Source organism: Arachis ipaensis, chromosome B4 (assembly GCF_059453495.1).
Source record: "Arachis ipaensis isolate K30076 ecotype BB chromosome B4, ASM5945349v1, whole genome shotgun sequence".
Lineage (NCBI taxonomy): Eukaryota > Viridiplantae > Streptophyta > Magnoliopsida > Fabales > Fabaceae > Arachis > Arachis ipaensis.
This window is the reverse complement of record NC_142439.1, coordinates 51311528-51323182: the sequence shown is the minus strand read 5'-3', so window position 1 is coordinate 51323182 and position 11655 is coordinate 51311528.

Below are 11655 nucleotides of genomic sequence, written 5' to 3'. Positions count from 1 at the left end.
TCTAGTTGCGTTGGAAAGCTAACGTCCGGGGCTTCAATTTGATATGTAATATGCCATAGTTGCCCGGACGCTAGGCAACGCGAACGCGTGCTCCACGCAGACGCATCGCAGTGACGAAAATCAGCATGGCAGATTTCTTTTCCAGCGATTTCTGGGCTATTTTCGACCCAGTTTGCGGCCTAGAAAACACAGATTAGAGGCTATAAAGTGGGAGAATCCATTAATTCATGAATATGCTTTCATAATTCATAATCTTAGGTTTAGATGTAGTTTCAGAGAGAGAGGTTCTCTCCTCTCTCTTAGGATTAGTATTTTGGATTTCTCTTAATTTTAGGATTACTTCTCAATCCCAGGTTCAATGTTCTTCTACTTTTATTTATTCTATTATTTTATTTTAGTTTGTTAATGTTGGCTTATGAACCATTCATGTTAGCATTTTCTTTATTTAATATAAAACTGAGGTATTTCAGATTTATGATTCTTATTTAGCTTTTTATATTCTTGGCTTTAGTTGATTAATTGGAGACTCTTGAGTTATCAAACTCATCGTGATTGATAATTGTTATTTTTGCTAATTGAATTGAATTCCAATAACTCTAGGCCTTTCTTAGGAATTGGCTAGGACCTGAGGATCAAACTAATTAGTCCACTTGAGTTTCCTTTGCTTTAGTAAAGGTTAACTAAATGGGATTAACACTCAATTCTCATCACCATCGATAAGGATAACTAGGATAGGACTTCCAAATTTTAATACCTTGCCAAGAGTTTTAGTAGTTATTAATTTATTAATTCCTGCAATTTATTTTGCTTGCTCAAACCTTTTCAAAAACCCAAAAATACTGTTTTTCATAACCAATAATAAATCATACTTCCCTGCAATTCCTTGAGAAGACGACCCGAGGTTTGAATACTTCGGTTTATAAATTTTATTAGGTTTGCTTTAGTGACAAACAAAATTTTTGTATGAAAGAATTTTCTGTTGGTTTAGAACTATACTTACAATGCGATTACATTTGTGAATTTCTTTACAAGCAGAAATCCGATTGTCACTCTTTCAATCAATCCCTCTTGTTTCCTCATAGCCAATAATTGAGCACTTTCTATTGCAACTCCTTGGAAAGATGATCCGAGGTTTAATTACTCTCGGTTTAAATTATAAATATTAAACTTTGATGTTTAGGATTGAATTGCTGGTTTTGACAATGACCAAAAGCATAGGTTTGGATTTTCACACTAAAAAAGGGATTTGTCCGTTGCAAGTATAGTCCAAACCCAACCATTGATCATTAATCATTAATCAAATGTTAATTCAAAAGATGTCACAATCAATACACAATAATTGGGAGTTTTAAGTCCCGGGTCGTTCTTCCTAGAAGTTGCAATAGGAAGTGCTCAATCATTGGCTATGAGGGAAATGAGGGTTTGATGGCATGAGATTGCAAGAAATTAAAATGCAAGAAATTAAACAAGCATGCAAGTAATGAAATGAAAGCAAGTAAAAACAATGACAATAGAATTTAAATGGTAAAAAGAGCTCTTGGTGAGAATTGGTTAATTAGGGATTCCTATCCTAGTGTGACCAGAAACATGGTAATTATGTGTGATTTAATCCCAATTAGTCAATCCTAATATCGAGGATTAGTCAAAAGGGCTGATAAACCCATATTTTATGATATATTTTGTGCTTAATCTGAGTGATTTATTCAATCCTTCACCCACTTATTCATATTAATTGCATGGTTTTACTTTCCCTTCCTTATTATGTGATGTATGTGAAAAACATATTTCCTATGCTTAAAAATAATTATTTTGATTACCCTTTAATTCCATTCGATGCCGTGATTCGTGTGTTGAGTAGTTTCAGATCTTCTATGTAATACCCGGTCTAACCGAAATTAATTAAATAATAAGTTAAATAAGAGCGAATATGGTTGGAAGATTTGGCAATTGGAATTTGATAATTCAAATATGATATTTGGATTCAGTGAATTTTTTCGAGTCGGAAAACATAGTTTTCTGCGTAAAAGCGCACAGTGGAATTTTGACCGGCAGTACCGGCTGAAATCTGTCTGGTACTACAGCTGAGGAAATTGATTATGGGTAAATAAGATTAATAAATGAGGAACTATAATTAGGGAAGGTAGAAATATTTAAAGTGCAATTTAGAGCGCTAATCTTAAAGGTTTTGGCCCAAAATTGGGTCAATGGGCAAAAATAAGTGAACCGGGCCTAAGTGAGCCCAAGACCCAACATATATAAACATTAGTTATGAGCATTTCAGCTCATTTTGCACTAAAGAAGGGGTGTTGGGCGCTGAAATTTGGAAGAGAGAAGAGAAGAGAGAAAACCTAACTCTCTTTGATCTTCAAACCACCATAACTTGAGCTATGAAGCTCCGATTGACGAGCCGTTTGCGGCCACGCGTTGCTCTTCTCATCCTCTACAATTCTATCTAAGTTTTGTGGTGAGTATTCCATTCATCTCTGTCCAGTTTTCGAAATTCCCCACTGTTACATGTTTTTGGGTAATTAGTGTTGAAATCTTGTGATTTTGGGTGTTTAGGGATACTCCAACATGGATTCTAAGTGGGTTGTATCCCTACTTCATATGGGCTGAGGTAAGAAGTGCTCAAACCCTTGTGACTTGTCATTTTTATGAGCCCTAGGTTGATGTATGTATGTGATATTGGTTATGTTAGTGTATTTGGTGATGTTGGTGCACAATTGGGAGATTGGTATTGCTTGAGGAGCTTTGGTGAGGCTTGGAGCTAAGGTTGGTGAAGACTTCCAAAGAAGAGGCTCAATTGGTTTGGCTACAAGAGGTACGATTTAAGTTTCATTTAAGTACCGTGTGTTGTGATGAGAATTCCTAGGCTAGATGCCCCTAGGATTAAGTTTGGATTGTGTAAATGGTTGGTGCTAATATGCATAGTTGGTATGTAATGTGGATTAATGATTTGGGTTGAGAATTGTGTGGCCTTGTATGCTTGGTGTATTGAGAATTTGATGTACTGGGTAATGAGTATTGATTTGTGGTTTATGCATTTAAATTATGATATTGGGCCGGAGGCCGTGGATTTTGGGCCGGAGGCCGAAAAAAGGTAAGAAAGGTAAGTTGATGTGTGCATTGTATGATGACACAAGTGATTGGATGAATTTCAGATAATGAATATATGAATGATTGGGTTGGTTATTGAATAATAAGGTTTAAGGAGTTGAGGTGTGGGATTTGGTAAATTTGGGTGCAATTATATAGATGAGGTATGTTGGTTTTGGTTGAGATATATTATATGGTCATATATGTGATTATGATTATTGATGCCTTGATGGTATGATGATGCATTAGAGATATGTTTGTCGTGATATATGCTTGAGGAATGATTAAGGTTGATTTGTGGGTAAAGCCACGTGATAGTGAGTACGATATTGATTATGTATAATGATGGTTGATTGGAAATAGTGTTGTTGAAATTTGGCATGAGAAAGAGTATATGATATGTAAATTTGTTTGAGTTTGAGAAAGTGTCAACGTGCGAGTTGAGGAGGCTTGATGTTGATTTTGGTATATTTTGATTGATTTCAAAGAAAAGGCTGAAATTGGCATGTTTTGATTGATTTTGAAAAGAGTTGAAAATGGCTTGTTTTGAAAATGGCACTTTGTGGTTTTGTATGGAAACATGGTTTTGGGGCATACTTTGACGGGACATAACCTGGACTACGGATCTCTGTTTTCTGCCAAATCTATTTAGAAATGAAATTGGATCCGGGATGTCCATGCCGTTCGAAGGACGGGTGAAAAACAATTTAAAATGAGAGAGTTATGTCCGTCGGAAGATTGGGGGTTGAATCTGTAAATTCTGTAGCTTTTAACTGAGAAAATTTTTTAGCAGAACGACCCTACGCGCGTAGGCGCACCTGGCGCGTGCGCGCCGTTCTTCCAGAAAGCACCATCCAAGCGTGCGCGTGGTGTGCGCGGGCGCGTCGATGCGCTGTACCAATTGCCCAACTATTTTCCAGAGAGTTGTGCCAGGGTCGTGCCAGTTTTGTGCCTGGGCGCAAGAGCACCCACGCGTACGCGTGGCTGATGCTTGCGCGCCATTTGGATATTTTTCAACCCGCGCGTTCGCGCGTATGATGCTTGCGCGTCGATGAGTTTTTGGCCATCCACGCGTGCGCGTGGAGTGCGCATACGCGTGGCCCTATTTTCATGCCAAAGTTGATTTTTGAGTTTTTAAAGCCAAACCTCATACTTTTAAGCCTCCGATCTCACCCCTTATGTATCAAATCATTATGGTATGCCTAGCAATGAGGAAGGAGCTAGGGGATGTGGTAACTTGCGAGTGAAGCAAGGGAAAAGGTTATGATCAATGATGATCAGATATGATTATATGAGATATGGAGGATGGCGGTGGAAGTACCGTGTATGCCATGAGCCGAAGGGCTATATTTATTGATAAATGGTTGGTTCTTGATTGGACCATGAGCCGAATGGCTGAGTTCTTGCCAGATACGGCAGAGCCATGTTGATAAATTGGCTAGTTCTGGATTGAACTTTGAGCCGGGTGGCTGAGTTATTGCCGAGTTACGGCAAAGCCATTATGGATTATGGCTGAGTATAAAGGCATATATGATAAATTAACGAATATGATAAATGATTAATGATGAAAAATGTTGAATGTAAGCATGCTTGTGTTTTCTCTCTGGTTGTAAGGGTGACAGGGCACCGATACCCTCTAATGGCGACAGGGCGCAGATACCCTCTAATGGCGACAGGGCGCAGATACCCTCTAATGGTGACAGGGCACATATTCCCTCTAATGATATTAATACGCAACAGAGAGACTGTGCCCGGGTTAGCTACCGGACATGTCGGGTTGGCTTGATAACCGACATATGATATCATCAGCCATAGGGCAGGCATTCATCATTTGCATATGTTTGAATTGTTTGGGTTTGCCTATTTGTTTTGGATTTCTACATTATATATGCTAAGTTACCTGATTATGTGCTACTTGTTCTACTTGTACCCTAATTGTGTATTACTTGCCTGTATTGCTTGTGTTTGTACAACTGAGAGGCCTCTCATGTTGGTGTCGGTGGAGGTTGAGGGCTGTTCTTGATGAGATGAATTGATGATGCGATTGCATGATGATGGTGATCATTAGTTGAGATGATTTGAGCTCCCTGGGTAGACGCAGTGATGTGGTTTCACTAGTTCCAGGGAGGGCATGATATATTGATATAGAATTGCTGAGACAGCACGACTGATGATGGCTTTGTTTATGATTCTGAAATCTGATTCGTGGGAGAGTCAGCGAGTTGGGAGTCATATGACATGTGATCTAGATTTAGGATTCCCTTACGACAGATGCCTATTTATAGATTAGTAAGAATCTAGGCTGGATACTTGGTGAAAAGGAGTTTAGGATGCTTGGTGAGTTTTTATTGCAGTGCATTGTATTTATTTGGCACTTTTACCGTACTGGGAACCCATGGGCCCGGGGTTCTCATTCCGTATATATCTCTTGTTTTTCAGATACAGGTCCAGGTGCTTAGAAATGAGTTTGTGGGTCGTCTGAGAGACGGCGAAGATCTTTATTTCCTCTACTTTGTGGTTGATTAGAATCTCTCCACCTATGTTTTGAAAAGATTATATTATGTATTGAACTCTTTTGGAACTTGCCTATAGAGGCTCTTATGTTTCCTTTGGGAGAGATTAGGATATACTGTTGTCATCTACTTTCATGTTGTACCCTAGCCGGCCTAAACTTCGCGGGTCGTAACTAGTGGCTATTTACTTATGTTATATATATCTATCTGTTATCTATCTCTTAATCTCCTCTACGCCTTGTCCGTATATCGTTTTCAGCTTCACGATTTATCTTTTGTTGTCGAAACGTGAGTGATACGTCTTCGCGATTTTATTTCTACTCTTTTCAGGCTTCTCGATTAATACTCTTTTCGAAATTACCTATATTTATATATTAAAAATCCACCTGAGAGTCGTACCACCGTAATATCATTGACTTATGACTCGAGCATAAGGATTTGAATATTAGGGTGTTACATTATGGTATCAGAGCAGTTCGTCCTCGTGAGCCTGAGGGATGGAACTGCTTATGCTTCAATGCATACTCTGAGTCTGTGCCTGTGCTAGTTAGGGTATCTAACCGATACATCTAGCATGAAGTCCATGAGTGTACTTTTGGTACTTTGAAGCACTATACTTCCGATATTGAGACTGATCAACTTGATATCGATTGTTTAGTGTGTATAGGAACCAGATGGCGCCTCGTGGACCTGGTCGGGGACGTGAGAGAGATCGTACTAGTACTCAGGAACTGGAAATCAACCCGAATAACCCGGTAAACTTTATGGCGGTGTTGGAGAATATGGCTGCTACTATGCAGGCCACTGCGGATGCTCTTGGGCAACAGATAAACAATAATGGCAATGGCAGAAGTGGAGCTCAGGGCCCGATGACACTGGCAACTTTCTTAAAGGTTAATCCACCTAAGTTCAAGGGAACCACTAATCCGTCTGAAGCTGACACCTGGTTTCAGGCCATGGAGCGAGCATTGCAAGCGCAGTTGGTGCCTGAAGAACAGTGTGTTGAATTTGCTACCTATCTGCTCACGGGGGAAGCATCGCATTGGTGGCAAGGGGCCCGACGTCTCCTGCAGCAGGGGAATGATCCTATCACCTGGGGTACCTTCCAAGTGGAATTTTATAAGAAGTACTTCCCGAATTCTGCTAGAACGGTCAAGGAACTTGAATTACTGCAGCTGAAGCAAGGTACAATGTCCGTATCTGAGTATACGGATAAATTTGAGGAGTTATTCAGGTTTTCTCGTATGTGTCAAGGAACCCCGGGAGACTTCGAGGAATGGAAGTGTATTAAGTATGAGGGAGGACTTCGAAGTGAAATCCTGAGCTCCGTTGGACCGATGGAGATTAGGGTCTTCTTCGAACTTGTGAACAAGAGCCATATTGCTGAAGAATGTGTGAGGAAGGCTGTTGAGACGAAGAATGACCGTCAGGAGTCCCACCGCAGAGAGCACAATCAGGAATACCCAACAAGGGGTCAAGAGTTTAAGAGAAAAGGATACCCACAACGTCTTCCCCAAAGGCGAAATGACCTTGCGACAAATAAGAATTCCCAAGGAAAAGGTAGGGAAAAGCAAATAGTGGTTGTTTCAGATGTTTTGAGCTGTCAGAGATGTGGAGGTCATCACCCAAATAGACGGTGTCGTTATGGTTCGGGTTTGTGTTACAATTGCGGAAAGCTAGGACATTTGGTCAGAGATTGCCCACATCGGAAGGACCGGGAGACTGCCAGGTCTGATTTTCGTACCTGAGGTAATAAGAAAACTGATAACTTAATTCTTTACCACTTTAGATAATGCTGAAGGCTGGTATTCACTCATAATACATGGTCGTATGAAAAATTATGATCTGTTCTAGATAACCCTAAGTTATCTTAATAGAAGGTTTGGTGAGCATAAGTGATTAGGTAGGCCTTTAACGGAAAGCAACCTCAGAGTGGAATGACTGGTGGGCGATGTCAAAGCCATCATCCGGAAACTCCGTGTCGAGGTGGATTGGGACTTTGCTATGGTTGTAGAGGAGTTGGACACGTGTCCTGGAAATGTCCTAAGAAGGTCAATCGGAATACTACCAAGGGCCAACAACAAGGTCGTGTGTTCACTACAACAACGGGTGATACCGTTAGATCCGACGGTTTGGGAATTGGTAAGCGAAAGATCGGTAACAACGTGTTAAAAGTACGATTAAGTTGGTATGTGGTTTTGGCTATCATAGATAGAAATCTAGTGAATGCCAGTCATGCTAAGTTGTGGTTGTGAGGAAGTAAGTGATAGAACTCGTACTAGACGAGAGATCAGAATAAAGCAGCGGAAACTTGTGGAAGCAGTAACACAGGATAGCTACGAATAAGAGCTGTAAAAGTTTACTATAGTATCTTATGTTTGAATACTAGAAGGGTTAAGCGGGTTACTGCAAGTAATGATCCCCAATAGTTGGAATTGATTGCGGCTGCGAGCTTTGATGGTTCTAAAGCGGATGAGGAAATTATCATTGATGCATAATTGGATTTAGATGATGAGAGAGTGCAAGTTGTCGTGTTTGAGAGATGAGTACCATGATGTTTGGTCATAGTGACCTTGGAATTAGATTGAGATTTATAATGATTGGTTTTGAAAGACGAATGTGAAAACCACTAAATTGGAATGCTGATGCGGTACTGAGATTGGTTTAAGGGAACCCGTGACGGGTGGTAAACTCCAATTTTTGGGGAGGTACTGTTGAAAATTTTTCCCAAGAAATTGAAAGAGCGTTGGTTATGGTTTTGAGGATGATTTTTGATATGAGTAACGTTAACAAAAGAGATGTGTCTCGAATGCTTATATAGATTATTAAAAGAAAGCGGATTCTTATAATTTTGTTAAATTATTATTTCAAACTCATTTGCTTTCCAGAAATGAAAGGGTTTTTGATTGATGAGTAGGAGGCTTTATAACAGCAAGTCATGTGGAAATTCGAGGGTTTGAGAATAAGAAAGTAAGTTTGGAGTTTATGCTTGGAGTTGAGCTGTGATTAGTGGTAATTGGCTTGGCAGAGAGAGAGGATAGTGATGGAGTATCATTAAGGTGTGGTGATGATCTTTGATTGATTATAGTGATGGGGGACGATGGCTGTGATTAACGACGATGGTAATATTATTGATGACATGATTTGAGATTTAATAGGGTGAGTTGATGAGACGATAAAAGTAAGGAACGAGACTATTGGTCGGCGTTGGACAAATGACCGAGAACCTCGAATATAGAGAAATCAGAGCGCGGCAACGGAAGCGCGCAGAATAAAAGGACCTTGGGACTGTTATGCGTTGGATATAGAGGCAGACTACGCTCGCGTACTCGCAGTGATGGATGGAATTTTCGAGGGCGAAAATTTCTGTTAGGGGGGTAGAATGTAATACCCGGTCTAACTGAAATTAATTAAATAATAAGTTAAATAAGAGCGAATATGGTTGGAAGATTTGGCAATCAGAATTTGATAATTCAAATATGATATTTGGATTCAGTGAATTTTTTCGAGTCAGAAAACATAGTTTTCTGCGTAAAAGCGCGCAGTGAAATTTTGACCGGCAGTACCGGCTGAGATCTGTCTGGTACTACAGCTGAGAAAATTGATTATGGGTAAATAAGATTAATAAATGAGGAACTATAATTAGGGAAGGTAGAAATATTTAAAGTGCAATTTAGAGCGCTAATCTTAAAGGTTTTGGCCCAAAATTGGGTCAATGGGCAAAAATAAGTGAACCGGCCTAAGTGGGCCCAAGACCCAATATATATAAACATTAGTTATGAGCATTTCAGCTCATTTTGCCCTAAAGAAGGGGTGTTGGGCGCTGAAATTGGGAAGAGAGAAGACAAGAGAGAAAACCTAACTCTCTTTGATCTTCAAACCACCATAACTTGAGCTACGGAGCTCCGATTGACGAGCCGTTTGCGGCCACGCGTTGCTCTTCTCATCCTCTACAATTCTATCTAAGTTTTGTGGTGAGTATTCCATTCATCTCTGCCCAGTTTTCGAAATTTCCCACTGTTACACGTTTTTGGGTAATTAGTGTTGAAATCTTGTGATTTTGGGTGTTTAGGGATACTCCAACATGGATTCTAAGTGGGTTGTATCCCTACTTCATATGGGCTGAGGTAAGAAGTGCTCAAACCCTTGTGACTTGTCATTTTTATGAGCCCTAGGTTGATGTATGTATGTGATATTGGTTATGTTAGTGTATTTGGTGATGTTGGTGCACAATTGGGAGATTGGTATTGCTTGAGGAGCTTTGGTGAGGCTTGGAGCTAAGGTTGGTGAAGACTTCCAAAGAAGAGGCTCAATTGGTTTGGCTACAAGAGGTACGGTTTAAGTTTCATTTAAGTACCGTGTGTTGTGATGAGAATTCCTAGGCTAGATGCCCCTAGGATTAAGTTTGGATTTTGTAAATGGTTGGTGCTAATATGCATAGTTGGTATGTAATGTGGATTAATGATTTGGGTTGAGAATTGTGTGGCCTTCTATGCTTGGTGTATTGAGAATTTGATGTACTGGGTAATGAGTATTGATTTGTGGTTTATGCATTTAAATTATGATATTGGGCCGGAGGCCGTGGATTTTGGGCCGGAGGCCAAAAAAAGGTAAGAAAGGTAAGTTGATGTGTGCATTGTATGATGACACAAGTGATTGGATGAATTTCAGATAATGAATATATGAATGATTGGGTTGGTTATTGAATAATAAGGTTTGAGGAGTTGAGGTGTGGGATTTGGTAAATTTGGGTGCAATTATATAGATGAGGTATGTTGGTTTTGGTTGAGATATATTATATGGTCATATATGTGATTATGATTATTGATGCCTTGATGGTATGATGATGCATTAGAGATATGTTTGTCGTGATATATGCTTGAGGAATGATTAAGGTTGATTTGTGGGTAAAGCCACGTGATAGTGAGTACGATATTGATTATGTATAATGATGGTTGATTGGAAATAGTGTTGTTGAAATTTGGCATGAGAAAGAGTATATGATATGTAAATTTGTTTGAGTTTGAGAAAGTGTCAACGTGCGAGTTGAGGAGGCTTGATGTTGATTTTGGTATATTTTGATTGATTTCAAAGAAAAGGCTGAAATTGGCATGTTTTGATTGATTTTGAAAAGAGTTGAAAATGGCTTGTTTTGAAAATGGCACTTTGTGGTTTTGTATGGAAACATGGTTTTGGGGCATACTTTGACGGGACATAACCTGGACTACGGATCTCTGTTTTCTGCCAAATATGTTTAGAAATGAAATTGGATCCAGGATGTCCATGCCGTTTGAAGGACGGGTGAAAAACAATTTAAAATGAGAGAGTTATGTCCGTCGGAAGATTGGGGGTTGAATCTGTAAATTCTGCAGCTTTTAACTTAGAAAATTTTTAGCAGAACGACCCTACGCGCGTAGGCGCACCTGGCGCGTGCGTGCCGTTCTTCCAGAAAGCACCATCCACGCATGCGCGTGGTGTGCGCGGGCGCGTCGATGCGCTGTACCAAATGCCCAGCTATTTTCCAGAGAGTTGTGCCAGGGTCGTGCCAGTTTTGTGCCTGGGCGCAAGAGCACCCACGCGTACGCGTGGCTGACGCTTGCGCGCCGTTTGGATATTTTTCAACCCGCGCGTTCGCACGTATGACGCTTGCGCGTCGATGAGTTTTTGGCCATCCACGCGTGCGCGTGGAGTGCGCGTACGCGTGGCCCTATTTTCATGCCAAAGTTGATTTTTGAGTTTTTAAAGCCAAACCTCATACTTTTAAGCCTCCAATCTCACCCCTTATGTATCAAATCATTATGGTATGCCTAGCAATGAGGAAGGAGCTAGGGGATGTGGTAACCTGCGAGTGAAGCAAGGGAAAAGGTTATGATCAATGATGATCAGATATGATTATATGAGATATGGAGGATGGCGGTGGAAGTACCATGTATGCCATGAGCCGAAGGGCTATATTTATTGATAAATGGTTGGTTCTTGATTGGACCATGAGCCGGATGGCTGAGTTCTTGCGAGAAACGGCAGAGCCATGTTGATAAATTGGCAA